Source organism: Zea mays, chromosome 10 (genome assembly GCF_902167145.1).
Source record: "Zea mays cultivar B73 chromosome 10, Zm-B73-REFERENCE-NAM-5.0, whole genome shotgun sequence".
NCBI classification, from domain to species: Eukaryota; Viridiplantae; Streptophyta; class Magnoliopsida; order Poales; family Poaceae; genus Zea; species Zea mays.
In genome coordinates this window covers 50,292,045-50,309,790 of record NC_050105.1, presented here as the reverse complement: position 1 = coordinate 50,309,790, position 17,746 = coordinate 50,292,045, and the positions used below count along the sequence as shown (strand labels likewise).

The 17,746-nt window shown below is 43.3% G+C and overlaps 1 long non-coding RNA gene across 1 annotated transcript; it reads right to left on the bottom strand.

Moving 5' to 3' along the window:
• Positions 1-8,442: 8,442 nt before the first annotated feature.
• On the bottom strand, positions 8,443-17,322 carry LOC109942804 (uncharacterized). The gene is made up of 2 exons (XR_004853140.1): positions 17,267-17,322; positions 8,443-8,844 (listed from the first exon to the last, which is right to left on the bottom strand). It is a non-coding gene; the product is annotated as an uncharacterized lncRNA (long non-coding RNA).
• Between the last annotated feature and the right edge of the window lie 424 nt (positions 17,323-17,746).

Sequence of the window (17,746 nt, the reverse complement as noted above, 5' to 3'; positions counted from 1 at the left end):
AGCCGCGCCCGTGCCATTGCCCATGCCCACGCCTATAAAGCCAGCAGAGGCATCGACTGTACGCCCCCGCTCGCTCTCGACCTCGCCGGAGCGCAAGATCACCGGCGTTTGCCCGGCGCACAGTGTGCCAGCGGCCGCCCGAGCACCTACCCCCGTAGGCCAGCCAACCGAGCCATCCCTAGCCCCGTCCGACCATCGGGAGAGACTCATTGTGCCTCGGTGAAGCTCCCCAAGCGAGGAATCGAGCTCTGCCTCGTCGGAGACGCCAGATCAAGTCACTGGACTTCACCTGACCGCCGACGAACGTGGACCAACCTCCACGGTGAGCTTTTCTTTGATTCCTTGCACGAGTAGACTCCTTAGCGCCCCATGAAGCTTCCAATGCCCTTGGATTGAACTATATTGCCATGGATAGGCCGGAGCACCGCCTCCGACGAGCTCGCCCGCCTGCGCACGTGGACCGGCCGATTCCGGCCATCACCATCATTGAGTTGTACCTCGTCGTGACCGCAAGGACCTCCCGAAGCTAACCCCACCCTTCGCCGGACCTCCCTCGCTGCCGGGAAGCCATGCCGCCCTTTTTACTTCTGCGGGTACTGTTCAAAAGGGGGGAGGGACCTCGGGGAAGAAGGAATATAAGTCAAGGGTTTTTTGAAATGTCCGAGACTCAGATGAATAGTTGCGTAGGGGTATAAGTTAAAGAGTTGGTTTAGGAAAAGCCTAGGGTCCTCGGTGTAAACTGGTTTTCCAGAAAACCTTTTTAATATTTCTCATTTAAATGCAAACAGAGCTTGTAAAATTCATAACTTCAGTTTCATTCAACCAAATTGAGTCAAACCAATTTTGCCAGGTTCTAAATAATGTGAACTACTTAGGAAAAATACAAAACCCCCTAATTGTTGCAGAAGAATTTAAAGTTTTGAATTAAATAGTGTTCTGACCAAAAGCTAAATAAAAGAGGGAAAAATAGTTACACTGTTAGACTAGGGTTAAGAAAAATCAGAGAAACACTTAGCCACTCCCTAATCTGTTTAAAAATAGTACACCCCTCAGTATACCAAATTAAGGAAGGGTTTACCATTTAAAATCATTTTAGCCCAAAGTTAAAGAAAATAGAAAAGGTAGTTTTAAATAAGAACCAAGGGGCAACCATATTTTTGCTAGCTCACTTATTTAGTATAGTCAATTGGAAAATTTTATTAGACCCTCTATTAGTGCAAAAGAAATGCATTTCCTTTTATTTTATGAAAACAATAAAAACTTAGGAAAATCTTAGAATAATAATCCTGAGGAGAAACCACCCCCAGCCTTGGGATAACTAATATTTTGTTATTATGAATATAGGAAAAATATGAGTTCTGTTGTTTGATATTTTTCAAATAACAAGTTAGTTATAAGTGCCATTTTAGCATTAAACTTTGGAAAATCACAACTAAATATCCAGTAGGTATTTTTCTGTTATTTTTAACACAGAGGCCTAATATCACCTAGGAATTTTGACAAAAATAAAATTTAGTGCAGATACCTCACCTAAATTAGAGCTATAGTATAAAGTGCCCTTTTCCCCCTTACTATTGACAATTTTATACAAGTAGTGTCTGAATTAATTTCAACCTCAAACTTCTAGAATAACCCACAATGGTAAATGTTTACCCACTGTAATTTTTATAACATTTTTGGAAAATGTTAACTGACCATGATAGTTCAAAAATGCTTAATAAGAAGCACAATAGAAAGGAAAAAAGGAAATTTTGGGGGAAATAGAAAATGTACAACCAAACCTTCCAAGGGGCTCATGGAGCACAAAAATATAATTAAAAAAGTGTGACTTCATTCAAAATCTCAAAGATGAAAGTCTAAAACCCTTAAGTATACCCAAAAGAAACCCTAGAGTACCACTAAACATAGTACTATTTTACCTGGCATAACCTCTACAAATTATCATGTCATTAATATGCATCTATCTTATTCACTGCATTCGATAGACTGTAATCTCGCTGACGGGGAGTACATCCTTGTGCCGGAGTAAGGAGTTCCTTAGGAGGTAGCCCAGGATCCAGCATCAGAGCCTGCCATCGAGGATCTGCATGCCCCAGCTTTGGAAGGCAAGCCCCGGTTTTATGCATAACCTACTTATTATGCTATTTTACTACACTTATTGTTTGTAGGTTTGCAATGTGCACTTAAGTGTAGGAGTTGTTTGGAACCTTAGTTGCATGACTCAGGATACCTTTTGAGATGGATACTAGTATGCTAGGTCGAGTAGCTGCTTTACTAATTAAGGATCTCGGTAGAAGTCGAGTGATTTTTCTAGCACTCGCACAAGGTCAGGAATTGGTTGTATCCATTTTGATAATGGAATGATGATGGTCTGTGGACACGGGTCCATGGGGACGCGTGGTCTACGAGACAGAAATTGGAATAAGGATTAACGTGCGGATACCTGTGTCAAGCATTTGAACGTACTAATCACATACCGAGAAATATGGTAAATCGGTAAGCCTAGTACCTGAGTGAACCTGCCCGCAGACTTTACCCCTCACGCGACCTGAGACGTGGTCTCCCATTCTGGTTATGGTGGGTACAAGTGCGGTCACTGCACAACGGCAGTCGGGGTCAGTGAGGCATTGTACGCCAAGGCGGTGAGTCCTGATCTTTTGACAGGGAATCGATGGGGACAGTTGATGTGTGTGGGGACGGAGTGCCTCGCCACGTCGTGTGTTTAGGTTTACCTTGCAAGGATAAAAACTCGATTCGAATCGTCTGCTTCTCGCAGCTAATGAGACTGCTTGATCCATTGTACTGCATTGAGTAACAAGTGAAAATGTGATGACTTGGCAAAAGTTGTTGATTGCTAAATGTTTGATATCATGTATGACTAGATAGGTGCACATTTAGTGTTAAGAGAGTCACACTAAAAATTGAAAAAGCTAAAACTTGATTTTAGACTTCAGCTAGTGCTTTTGGCAAAACTGGACCCCTCAGCCAAACAGCTGCATGTCTAGAGGTAGAGGAGTAGACTCCTCACACCGGGTAAGTCTAGCTGAGTATTAGTATACTCAGCCTTGCTTGTGGCATAATTTTTACAGGATCCTTGGAGGACATGGTTGCTGGAGTGACTTGGCCGTCCATCTTGCCACCGTGTTGGACAGTCGAGTGGGACCCTACCTCGGCAGAGGAGGAGCATGAGGAGTGATGGGACAGGCTTCCCCATCTCTCCGTTTATTTATCGTTAGTTTTATTCCGCTGCATTTCGAACAATGATCACTGCTTTTGTTAACACTCCGATGATGTTGTAATAAATTAATTACTCCTTAATGTTTGGTTTTATGTTTTATTGTATTTGCTCTGTGCCTCACCATCGAGTGAGTACGTGGTACTTGATCTTGTTAGTGGCCTTGTCGGACTAGATTCGAGGGACTAATGTTTTATTCCTATTTAAGTATGGTCTAGCCTCTAAGGTGGGACTTAGGCACTTAAGTTGGAATAATTCGGGCGGTTCCGCCACAGAGGGTCTCCTTCTCTTTGTTGTTGATCACCATCCCCTTACATTTAGGATCCATCTCTTCGGGCGGTTAGTCCATTAATGAAGAGTACGACTCTAATACCAATTGAGAGCACCTAGAGGGGGGGGTGAATAGGTGATCCTGTAAAAATCAACGCTAAATGGCACAAATTTGGTTTATGAAATGTTAGTGGAATCGAAACCAAGGTGCAATGTCTAGAGAGAGATGACTTCTTCACTTAATTGCTCTTCACAAGGTGAGTATTGAACTTAGAGCAATTATCAAGTGAGTGGAAGCAGAGAGAATCACACACGAATAACAACAGATGACCCAGCGATTTTATCCCATGGTTCGGCCAAGTAGAACACTTGCCTACTTCCAGGTTGTGGCGTCCCAATGGATGAGGGTTGCACTCAACCCCTTTCAAGCGATCCAATGATCCACTTGAATACCTTGGTTTTCTTCCTTATAGCAGATGTTTCCCTTGTGAGGAATCTCCACAAGTTGGAGCCTCTCACCCTTACGATATTGATCATAGTGAAAACCACAAGAGTAAGGGAGGGAATAGAAACACACGCAAGAGCTAGAGTCGCAGCAATGACATGCACATAAGTCAAGAAATGAGCACACAAACACAACGCAGCGAGTTCACAACTCAACAAGTGCTCAAATATCAAACACAATGATCCGGATGCGTGCTTGCGGAGTCTAGACGTCTTAGGATGTTCAATGGAGGCTCGGTGTATTGCTCTTGCGCCTAGGGGCCCCTTTTATAGCCCCAAGGCAGCTAGGAGCCGTTGGAGCTCCATTTGGTAGGCAATTCTTGCCTTCTGTCCGTTGGCGCACCGCACAGTCCGGCGCACCACCAGACATGAATAGTGCATGATTTCTTTCCTTATATGGCAAAGCTGACCGTTGAACCCTTAGTCCCCTTGGCAAACCGGACAGTCCGGTGCTGCCTAGTGACTGTTGGCTCTGGCCACGCGTCGCCCATTGATTGCGCGCCGATCGCGCTGCCTACCGTTGGCTTGGACATTGTTGGCTCACCGGGCAGTCCGGTGAATTTTAGCCGCTGTGTCCTTGGCGATTCCCGAGATCAGCGAGTTCGTCGCTGAGCCAGCCTGGGTGTCAGGTGCACACCGGACAGTGTCCGGTGCATCCACAGCTGGTGCTATACTGGCTGTTTCAGCTGAACTCCTTTTGCTCCTTTTGGACTTGGCTTAATTGAGTTCCTGGCACTTAGACAAGCATGTTTAGCACATAAAATAATTGACTAAGTGTCTAGAACTTACCTTCACACTTGATCCATCTTGATATTCCTTTGCTCAACATTATGTTAGTTCACACATAGTGTGTTGTGCATCTTATCACCAAAACAATATAGCAATAGCCCAATGGCACATTTCCCTTTTAGTGGGGCAAGAGTCTTGCGAGACCGTGACAACCAGAGTTTGTGTCATGGCCGCCACCGTGTACCGAAGGAAACGAGGCCCGCGTCGTTTAGGCCGGAAGCTCGATATTGAAGACGGCGGGGAGCGTTCGAGAGGAGGCCAGAAGCGGAGCACCACTTCCGCCTAGAGAAGTCACGTGGCTCTCTACGGAGTTAGTCGTTCATGGTGCTTGGCCCTCGCGTGGGTTACCCTTTGCGTCGGGGCACCAACGTGGATTAGTTGGTACCTTGCGTGGTTCTAGATACCTCGGTAAAAATATCGGCGACATCCACAAGAGTTTGCTTTCTCTACTAGCTCTTTAATATTCCACATTTACTCTTTCTACCTAAGTTGCAATCTTTACTAGTCTTAGTGTAGACTATATAGGATGGGAACTTAGGTTGCATAACTCCTTTTGCGTTGGAGATAGCAACACATAGACAAAACCTAGTTTGCACATTCTAGATTGCTTATTTGCATAGGTTTTGTTCTAGGGATTACTTTGTTGTCTAGTTTGCTTGTGTGCCGAACGTGGTGATGCCGAACGTTCTGGCGCCGATTCCGACGATGACGTGCCTCATGCTGCGAGGGCTTCTCCCCCTGCAAGGTGGGTTCATTGTTGGAGACGGGTACATCTTCTATCCTCCCGTAGATGAAGAGGACATCATAAAAATAGGGGTGTGGAGCCGTCCCATGCATCCTAGCTGTTGACTTCGTAGACGGGGCAGCTAGGGTGGTCTTTCGCTTTTCCCAGCGGCTATGGTAGCGTCGGCCCCTTCCACTTCCTTCTACCGAGTCATCCGGGTCCATACCTGGTTGGGTGATGTGGACAATGGAGCCCACCGTGTCAGAGTGGCTGCATCAATCGGTCATGGTGCAGGCATTAGTGTGGCTCTCACCCTGGCTGGCATAGCTGCATGCCGTCGTGGGGCGCAGACTAGTTAGAATCCCTGAGTATTGGAGCTCATCAGAGTGGCCCATGCCATGGTTAGGTGGGGCTAGCCTACATCCACGATCGGGGCCATCAGAGAGAACTCCTTCTTGGCCGAGTCGATGGTGTGGCTCCTGGCAGTTCCGGTCCTACGTCCGTGACACGGTGCAGGACTCCCTTTCGGTCAACAATGCTAGAGAGGGATTCAAAGTGCAAAACCTCTCCAGTGTCAAAGACGATCATGGTGTTGAAGATGATTGCTATGGAGCTGTCGTGAATCGACGTAGCACCCCCTACTTGGTGCGCCAGCTGTTGATGTTTGGTCCCGACTGCGCACTACAGGGTAGCTCATGCAGTGCTTTTGGGAGGACGACGACGTCGATCGCTGCTCGAGGGTACGTGCGGGGGCACGTCAGAACACAGAAAGCTTATACAGGTTCAAGTCGTGTGAATGTGTAATACCCTACATCCAGTGTGGTGCTGAGTATTGAATTGCCTTGAGTTTGCATCTTATAGATGGTTTGCGGGAGGTGGAAGATGTAGTCTCCTATCAATCTAATGGCGAGCAAGAGAGTTTTTGTAGGGGTACCTCTATAGCTTTATATAACCGACTGGAGATATATCCCTGTACAGATTGTTGAGTTTATCTAAGTCTATTCTCTTCCATTACCAGCATTCCTATTCCTTTGGTGTTTGGTTTTCTTCTCCGTGTTATCCTCCGACTAATTCGGTGTTTTGCTGTGCACAAGACGCGTCTTCAGACTCCAGGCGGTTATTTCGCACAACATTTGCGCGACGAGTTTGCTTGTGCACTATACAGCGTTCCATCACTTTAATCGGTTCCTGCTTCACGCCAGAGAGACCCATTATGCACCCTATTGGACGACTTATTGGGGGCCTTTCTATCGACCTACGGAGCATCTTCTGCTTTATTGACCCATGTGATATCTATCTCCCACAATATATTGGTCCATTCTAGGTACGAGCACATATTGGAAAGCTAGCGTATCAGCTATAATTGCTAGCATTCATGAGGGTGTGCATAATTTGTTTCATGTCTCCAAGTTATGGAAATATTTGAGAAACCTTGAATACCAGATTACACTAGAACTATCGACAATTGAGCAAGATGTAACTTTTGAGGCTCGTTCATTGAGAATTTTGGATGAGTATGAAAGAGTACTTCATCAAATATTCAAGTCTATGAAAGTGGTTTGGATGAATCAAATGGAACATGCTAATTAAGGGTGCGTTTGGTTGGAGAGCCAACTAGAACGGAATGGTTTTATTCTAATTTCTAAGAATGGAGCCGCTCCATTCTATGTTTGGTTGGTAGAATAGAGCCGTTCTATTTTTTGGTTGGAGAGCACATCAGAGCGAAGCTGTTCTGTTCTGTGTTTGGTTGGAGAATGCAAAATGACATGATCTGAATTCAAAACTACACACAATTCATGTAAACGTCTCATGCAAACCAAACAAAACTGCAAACCGCTCGTCCAAACCTACAATGCAGGGACCAAAGTTCATCACCACGAATTCCCTTATGCAAATGTACAACATATCATAATGCATGAGTTCATATCACCATGATACATAACTATAGTTCAACCATACAAATAAAAGATACATGTCCAAATAAAAGATACATAGTTCATCACCAGTGTAACCTTATTTCATCGAACCACCATGATACATGAGTTCATAACACCATGACAAAACATAGTTCATATAGCCATAGTTCTAATCATGACCCACAAACTAGAAGTTCTCACTAACGAAACTCTAAAACCATAATAGCTTCCAATCGAATGGTAGATTCACAAAAGCATGAGCATCATTAGGATGTCTAACCAAGTGCTGATAGTACTGAGACTTGTGGTTAAGCTGAAAACCTGGGAGACTGTCCACTGCTTCAAACAAACCATCTGGTAAAGCACTGCTTGCTTTCTCGATTGCTTTTGCTAGCCTTTCGCTGCCACGATCAAATGCTTCAACCAAGCTATCAGTCTTTCTTCTGCTATCATCAATAGTCTTGGCTCTCTTAGCTGACCTAGCTGAAGAAGATATATCATCATTGACATCACTTTTATCAATCCCATGGTTCATCCCCTCACTTTCTGCATTGTCATCAGTCCCATTGTTCACCCCATCAATCTCAAGTGGTTCATTAGAGCTCTTTGCATACTGACCAGTAGCAACACTATTGCCAAAGATTGTAGCTAGAAAACCATAGTATGGAAGAGGTTTGTTCAAATATTCATCATCAGCCTTGTTTTTTGGATCCTAACAGTGAGTGCAACACTTATTAAAATAACAGGATATAAGTTCTTTCTATATTTAAGACAATAGTATAATAAAAGCATATAAAGAACATATAAACCGTATGTACCCAAACTGCATATAAAGAACTTACTTCAGATTCATATGATTATACTTATTTTAGAATAGTAGCCCCTTTAGTGATTTCAGTTGTAGTGCTTAATTCAAGCCTAATTTCATCAAGTCTTCTACACATGTGCCATTGAAAAATATTCTAATCCACTGAGGCCACATGTGTACTAGCAGACATGAACAGGATCAGAAGTGTTTAGACTATGTACACACTAAAATATCAAATACAAAGGGATAGTAAAATTCATACCACCATATGTTCTTTGTAGTGCTCATGATCTAGAGAAACAATGAATTCATTTTCATCCCAAAGTGCAACACTCAAATTCTTAAGATACTTGATCCTAGTGTACTTCTTCCATGTCTTCAAGTGATTAGCAACTTGATCACCTGTCCTCGTGAGCTTAAAATGGTCATTGAGAGCCTTAGCACAAGCATTGAGATGAACTTTCTTGAACCCAATGGAGGTCTTAGTGCCTTCAGCGATAATGTTGCTAAGAAAGGTGAGCACAAATGTGGATTGAGTTGGTGTCCATTAACATAGTCCACCACCAACTTTTGCACTGCTTACCTCCTTGTCCATGACCTACACATCCATACAAATAAAAGATACATGTCCATACAAAATAAAAGATACATTCCAACTTTTAGCAACATACATGTCCAAATTTCATTAAGATATATGTCCATACGAATAAAATATACATGTCCATACAAATAAAGATACATGTCCATACAAATAAACGTTACATGTCCATACGAACGATAGAGACATTGGAAAATACATAGCAATCAAATAGTGTTTGCATGATAGTCTTCCCACATAGCATTGACAAGTTCCTGCCTGAAGTTAACCATAATACCATGCTCTATTGCTTGTCCATGCGAAGATATTTGATGATTAATGGTAGGCAATTCCTCACTCTCAGGAACGATAAAGTCATCACCTCCATCTTGTATAACCCAATTGTGAATAATTCAACAAGCAACCACAATTTCTACTTGTGTAGAGAAGGGGAAGAATGGTATAGCATCATCAAGAATTTTAAATCTTCTTTTCAATGAACCAAATGCCCGCTGTACTGAAAATCTTAGAGATTAATGCCTATGATTGAATAATTCTTTCTCATTTTGCATAGGATTATTTCCCCACTCGTTCAAGTGGTATCGTACACCACGAAAAGTGGGCATAAATCTAGGTTTGGCTCCATATCCGGCATCGACTAGGTAGAACTTGCCTATCACACAAGGGATATGTATGTGAGCTACACTAGGTATTATATTTCATGACTAAAGTAATGAGTACACAAGTTGTATGTACCTTCAGGCACATGAAGACCATTTTCTCTTTCTAAAGCATCACGTAAGACTAGGGCATCATGAGCTGTCCCCTCCCAACCGACCAAGACAAATGTGAATCGAAGATTAAAATCTACTGTGGCCATGACATTTTGAGTAGCATAACTCTTTCTACCGTGAAAGGAAGCCTCCATGTGCTTAGGAACAGATGCTCGCACATGTGTGCCATCTATTGCACCAATACAATCCTATTATTCCATTAGAATGCAAAAAAATATAAGCAATGATAATCTGAATTCCACCCTTAAAATGAAGGGAATATACGGTAGCCTCACACCTTAAAGTAAGGATCCCATCTTGGGTTCCCTGCAATTTTAGCTAGAGTTGATGTAGATGGTGGCCTAATAAACTCCTTTCGTAGCTCTCCAATAGCGTGAAGTACTTTGTTGAAATAGCGACTAACAGTTTCATCGGACCTATCAAAATTGGTGCCAACTAACCCATTCCTAACATTGTGACCCACAGTATTTAAAAACATTGCAACTTGCTGCTCAACACACAAATGTATGGTGTCTTGCAAAAGGCCACGATCCCTAAATAATTTACAAAATCGGAAGAATGATGCTTTATTGAGTCTAAGCATACTAACACAAGTTACATCATTTTTCCATATCTTATTATTAAGATATTCAATTCTCATTCTATCTCTCCCCTCAATTGGAGAATATGTAATTGTTTCTACAGATTCACAACGCTTTCTTTTTCTAGATTGAATAACCATGGCCATCATTGAAAGCAACATATGTGTTGGGGACTTGTTCTCAAATGCTATGAATTAAGAACAAGGCAACACAAAATGTCAAAGGTTAATGCCCTTCGTCCTTCGAAACATTATTTCCCTTAGGATATAATGATCTTCAGACGAAGGTCATGAAGGACGTACCTTCATCATCACAACATATGATAAAGAAAGGAGAAGCATGTGAAATATAAGAGACAACATAAATGATTATATAGCATTATTAATTCAACTTTATTATATCATCATAGAAAGGTGAAGACAATATTGAATTATAAAAGTACCTTCGGCTTGACAGAAGGCAAAAAGTACAATTGTGACGCAAAAGCAAGTATCAGTCAACGTGAACAGTACGAGGGTACTGTTCACCTATTTATAGGCACGGGACACAGCCCATGTAAAATTACATCCAGGCCCTTTACATTTGCTAATAACTTTAAGGTAATCCACCGAGGTCTAAATAGCCTTTTCCCTTTTAAGTCGGTTCCCCTTTTCTGCCGTTATGCCGAAGCTCCCTTGCATGTAGCTTCGGCGCTACGTCAACCTTCGTATTGTTCATGCTCTTCACACCGTGTGATTCTGATCCGAGACAGAAAGAGCCTGTTCACATATTACACTCGGAAAACATTGTCAAATTATGATTTTGAGGACCTTCGGAAGACGAAGGCCCCCAACAGTAGCCCATCGCAATATTAATTTGTTAGAATAACGAATTCAGATTGCGACATGGACGAAGGCCCTAAGCCGAAGGTCCGAAAAAACACCTTCCCTTTGCTAGAATAGCAACAGTCAATGACAGATGGGGCCCTCCAACTTGGAGTGCGCTGGGCGTATAAATAGGATCTCACACCGACTGCATTCGATACACTGCTTGTGCCATTTGCCTTATTTTCTCAATTTGTTAACTTGCTGCTCACTAACGCTTGATAGCTCTCAAGCTTTTTAGCTTCGGTTTGAAGGACACGTTTTTGTCATTTCCGAAGATAAGATGTCTCAAGACAAGAAGACAGTTGCTGAGACGAAGCTAACCGAAGAGGAGAAGCTTCTTGAGGAGAAGACTGCTGAATTTGTTGAGTTAATAGCGAAAACGAATACAGAGAAGATTACTAAAGAAATTCTGGAAGGCTTTTCTGAAGATACTGATGATAGTGACAACTATGATGTGGAGAGTGGGGGTGAAGACTCTGAAGATCGGCCCTAGCGACCAAGTCATGCAGTCTTCGGGAAATCAACTATCAAACAGAGTCATCTTGATAATATGAGAGGAAGGTATTTTCGAGATATGTCTATTGTGAGGGCTGATGTAGATAGAGCCGTTCCTGCTCCCAAAGAAAACAAAGTTGTAATCTACCGAAGCTTCTTCAAAGCTGGACTTCGGTTCCCATTGAGCAGATTTGTGGTTGAAGTTTTAAAGATGTACCAGATTTTCCTTCATCAGATCACTCCCGAAGCAGTTATTAGAATGGGGATCTTCGTCTGGGCTGTGAGGAGTCAAGGTCTAGAGCCAAGTGCAAGATGTTTTTGCAGCATGCACGAACTTCCGTACGAGACGAAGCCCTGGGGTAAAGAACAATATCATAACAATTTTGGGTGCTATAGCTTCGTTGCTCGCTCTGGCGCAAGCTACCCGGTGCCAACGTTTCGGAAGAGGTGGCCCGGGGCCTAGATGGAAGAGTGGTTTTACGTGAAAAATGATTTGAAGGCGAGAGAAGACATTAAAGAAATCATCATGCGACCCATCTGGTCCTGCTTTGGTCTCCGAAATCCGAAGGTAGAAATTGATGAGGCAGCCGAAGCATGCCGAAGGACCTTCAGCACAGTTTGCTCTTTTATTGGGACAAGAGACTTAGTTCAAGAACATGTAGCCTACAAGATATGGCCACTGATAGATAGCTGGGAAATGCCAAAAGAAACCATCACTAACCCTAGCGAAGGTGGTCTGGTTTGATTGAAATATACCTTCAGGTTTGGAGACCAGTTTGTCGAACCAGATGATGACTGGCTGAAGTGTGTTGAAAATACTAGCGATGAGTTACTTGGAGCATATTCCAAGTCCGAAGATAATGCACTATCTGCGGCCTTCAGAGGCCGGAAAAAGAAAAGATTAAATAGGGTTTTTGATGCTATTGGATTTGTGTACCCTGACTATCGCTACCCGCTGTGGGGGCAGAATAGAAAGGGTGTAACTTCTGGAAAGGTTGCTGCTTCGGCTGCTCCAAGCGAGCTGCGCCGAAGAGGAAAAAGTTGAAGGTCCTTACCCACCGATCGCGCTACATTGAACCGGCCATAGTGCCTAAATTTGGCGGGGAAACTTCTTCAGTTACTGAAGCGAAAGAAACTACTCCTCTCACACAGAAAATTGAAGAGCCGGCTACCATGCCGAAGGCGCCCTCAATGGAGCTAGTTGAGTCACAGGCTAATAAAGGTAAAATTGAAGAGCCAAAAATCGAAGAAACAAAAAAGCTAGAAATTTTAAGCCCTTCGGCGGAAGTAACAGTGCCAAAGGAACAAGAAAGTCTTGCGGTAACCCCGAAAAGAAAAAGGATGGTAAATGTACTAGATGTGTTAGAAACAGTGACGACTTTAAGGTCTACTCCTTCAAGGAAAATCGCCGAGGCTTTGAAATTGCAAAGCGAAGCTGAAACAAAACCGGCTGAAGTTGAAGCTGCAGCGAGCCAGGCTAGTGCCGAAGCTGGGCCTTCAGAGCCTGCTGATGAACATCCTTCGGAATTCGAAGAGAAAGCAGCAGAGGAAGAGGTTATAGAACAGAGTTTGCCTGAGAAAACTCCCGCGTCTGGTCCCGAAGCTTTAAAAGAAAATATTGAATATATCATCCGTCATGCTTCGGGAAAGAAGCTCTCTAAAGAAGAAAAACGAGAAGCTCAACACTATGCCCAGAAGCTGAAATATCCAAAGGGGGCATTAGTATTCAACGGCAGCGGAGAAGAGGATTTCTTGTACTGTCTCCCAGACAGCAAGGAGATATCTATCTACCGAGAGATGAGCAGAAGCCTCGGATTCCCAACATTAGAAGATGGGCTTTCAGTACTGTCGAAGGATGAATTGGCCGACCGTTTAGCATATAATAGTATAAAGGTGTGAAAATCAAATTTTTGTACTTAAAAACGATTTTTTTCATTTGCTTATACTCAATACTATGCTTCTTTTGCAGGGCTTGATCCTTAGCAATGCCCTCATGGCATAGAAAAATATCGAAGACAAAGGATGCACTATAGCTCTGAACAACCTTCGTTCAGAAGTAATTGAACTAAGGAACGAAGGTCTTGAAAAAGATAAAATATTAATTTCATTGGTGAGCAAAATAAAAGAAGACGAGGCTACTTCCAAAGCCCAAGCTGAAGCCCAGAAAAGTGAAATTGAAGACCTTCGGAAACAGCTGGCTGAAGCCAAATTAAAATGCGCTGTTGCCGAAGCTGAACGAGATGCCAGTGAGTACTGGAAAAATTATTGTGAAAAAACAATTGCAGAACTTCGCTCATCAAAAGAAAGATGTTTTGAAAAATCTGTGGAATGTGTAAAAAAGATAAAAAATAGCTTCGCCAACGTAGGCGCGTACTCAAGCGAAGACAACTTCATACTGGGCGATCCTGAGGGCGTAATTGAGTGGATCAGCGGTGAGGCCGAAGCCTTTGAAGAGATTTTGAGTGATCGCGGGGACGTCTGTGCCTTCTCTGGTGCGAGGGGAGTTGCAGCTATTTTGGAGAAGGCAGGGTGCGAACATGTTAAAACTTTGGCCTAGGCCGAAGCTGCCTTCTACATCGATGATACGAAGGACCCCTCGGCCGAAGCAAGCTCAATAGGCGGAATTTTTTTTACTGATATCTGGGAAAATGGCGGATTTTTTTACTGATATGATGTATGATGTGATGCTATGCGATATGATGCGATGATATGATGCGAAGAATGATGCTAATGTATCGTGCAAATGAACGCCCAAACACACATCCGAAGCTTCATCCACAACCTTCATTCCCTAAGGAATGACTAAAATCTCTTTGCCGTTTATTTTTCGGCTGCACCGTTTATTTCTCGGTGTAAGTTCTGCATTCCCTAAGGAACGTCTTTTGAACTTCTTCGCCTTCTATTTCGACGGTATTCGCGTTGACTTTTCGCGCTTCGCCTTATATTTCAGCGGTATTTGGCTCTACATTCACTAAGGAACGACTTTTGAGCAGAAAACTTACACCGCGCTCCCTTAGGAACGACTTTTTGAAGCTTCAACAAACTTACACTGCGCTCTTTAAGAACGACTTTTTTGTGGCTTTGGTGAAACTTTTACTGCAATTTTTGGCTCTGCATTCCCGAAGGAATATCTCTTTGTAGCTTCGGCATTCTCGTAATTCTGTGACGAAGGTTTATTTCATTTTGATATAAACGAAGCTAGTACAGGAATTTTAAAATAACAAGAAAATTAGGTTTACATTGATTGTTCCTTATTAAAAAGAAAAATGACAATGAATGTAAAAACTGTGCCAAAGGTAGGATATGTGTCAGTATATGTGTTTTGATTCTGGCACAATGCTATTAACTGTGCGAGCTTCGGACCCCTCCCTGAAATCTCGCTGCTGATGGGTCTGTTGACTCCCTTCTGGCTACTGGCCTCGAGAGTAGGCATGCTGTAGTGGTGGCGGAGGTGGAAGCTGTGGCCAAGAAACTTGCGGCTGACTAGTCGAAGCAACAGAAGCTGCGGGATGATTACCCACATATTCTGGTATGTAGGGTGAATGACACGAAGCAGTGTGTAGGACTTGCTTCGGTTGACTTTATTGGGCTTCGGCTTCTGCAATCTCTTTTTGCTTTTGGATGGTGATTTGACACGTTCTTGTATTGTGGCCTTTGTCTTCACCACAAAATAAGCAGTAGATCTTCCTGGGCTGGTCCCCATATCTTTCTCCGAAGCCCCTGGCGCCTCTGCCTCTTGGAGCTGGCGGCCAGAAAGACCTTTGTTGCTGCCTCGAAGCTTGCGAAGAATACTGCGGCCTCTGCTGTTGACTTCCTCTGTCATCACTCTGAGTAGAGTTGTGAATTGACCTGACGTGCCTCGGATGGATTCTTCCTTCGAAGCCCCTGGTCATTTCAGAGAACCTGTATGCTTCCTCCCTTCTTTGGCGGAAGTCACTGTCAGCCCGGATGTATTCATCCATCTTCTGAAGCAACTTCTCCATGGTCTGTGGGGGTTTTCTGGCGAAATACTGAGCAGTAGGTCCTGGACGAAGCCCCTTAATCATGGCCTCAATGACAATTTCATTGGGTATTGTAGGCGCTTGTGCTCTAAAACGCAAGAACCTTCGGACATATGCCTGGAGGTACTCTTCATGATCTTGTGTGCATTAAAACAAGGCCTGAGCTGTGACTAGCTCTGTCTGGAAGCCTTAGAAACTTGTCACCAGCATATCCTTGAGCTTCTGCCACGAAGTAATGGTCCCTGGCCGAAGAGAAGAATACCATGTTTGGGCCACATTCCGAACTGCCATGACGAAGGACTTGGCCATGACAGCTGCATTGCCTCCATATGAAGATATAGTTGCTTCATAACTCATCAAAAACTGCTTTGGGTCTGAATGCCCATCATACATGGGAAGCTGAGGTGGCTTGTATGATGGGGGCCATGGGATAGCCTGCAGTTCTGCTGCCAAGGGAGAAGCATCATCAAAAGTAAAGGTATCATGATTAAAATCATCATACCATCCATCGTCGTTGAACAATCCCTCTTGATGAAGCTCCCTGTGTTGGGGCCTTCGATCTTGCTCGTCTTGAGCAAGATGGCGTACTTCTTCAGTGGCTTTGTCAATTTGCCTTTAAAGATCAGCCAGTCGGGCCATCTTCTCCTTCTTCCTTTGTACTTGTTGATGGATTATCTCCATGTTTCTGATTTCTTGGTCCAACTCCTCCTCCTGGAGTGTTGGACTAGTGGCCTTTCTCTTCTGGCTTCGGGCCTCTCGAAGAGAAAGGGTCTCCTGATTTGGGTCCAGTGGTTGCAGTGCGGCAGCCCCTGGCGCTGAAACTTTCTTCGGTGGCATGACGAAGGTCAGTGCTTGCCGAAGGTGGTCGAAAAGGGTTCACCGGAGGTGGGCGCCAATGTTGGGGACTTGTTCTCAAATGCTATGAATTAAAAACAAGGCAACACAAAATGTCAAAGATTAATGCCCTTCGTCCTTCGAAACATTATTTCCCTTAGGATATAATGATCTTCAGACGAAGGTCATGAAGGACGTACCTTCATCATCACAACATATGATAAAGAAAGGAGAAGCATGTGAAATATAAGAGACAACATAAATGATTATATAGCATTATTAATTCAACTTTATTATATCATCATGGAAAGGTGAAGACAATATTGAATTACAAAAGTACCTTCGACTTGACAGAAGGCAAAAAGTACAATTGTGATGCAAAAGCAAGTATCAGTCAGCGTGAACAATACGGGGGTACTGTTCACCTATTTATAGGCACGGGACACAGCCCATGTAAAATTACATCCAGGCCCTTTACATTTGCTAATAACTTTAAGGTAATCCACTGAGGTCTAAATAGCCTTTTCCCTTTTAAGTCGGTTCCCCTTTTCTGCCATTATGCCGAAGCTCCCTTGCATGTAGCTTCGGCGCTGCGTCAACCTTCGTATTGTTCATGCTCTTCACACCGTGTGATTCTGATCCGAGACAGAAAGCGCCTGTTCACATATTACACTCGGAAAACATTGTTAAATTATGTTTTTGAGGACCTTCGGAAGACGAAGGCCCCCAACAATATGGGATGCAACTGTGTAAACTAGAATTTGTTGCTTCTTATCCGTCTATATTATACACAACAAGGTTAAAATCATTAGTTGCTAACATACCACATAATCACACAAGGCACATAGTAAATAGTTGCAACAAGATTATACCTTCTGCCAAAGTCTTACTGCAAAATTCTTGTTCTTCTCTCCTCAAAATCTTGCTGTAAATGCCAAGATGAAAACATATGAAAGAGAGTAGAGAATGGAGATGCATAAAAAAAGAGTTTAACATCTACTAATGGTAAATTCCAATCTAAAAAATTCTTGTGACAACGAATCTAGATGCAACTCAAGTACAAAGGGTTCTCCTTTTGTTGGATCGCTTTGATGATTTTGTAGCCACAGAAGCTTTAATTATGCATGCCTACTGATCGTCATAGATGTACATTTATAGTTATCTGCAGAGTGAGTGAGTGGCAGTGAAGCCTTTCAAGGAAGATGTGCCTGCCCCCCTACGTTTCCTTCCGAGTATATACAACCATTGCAATGGTGGAATTAAACGACTCAAGAGAAGAACATCTCACTCCAACAGTTAGTATCCACGAGATCCGAAGCAGGACCTTCAAGAACACGAACTAATCCAATGCT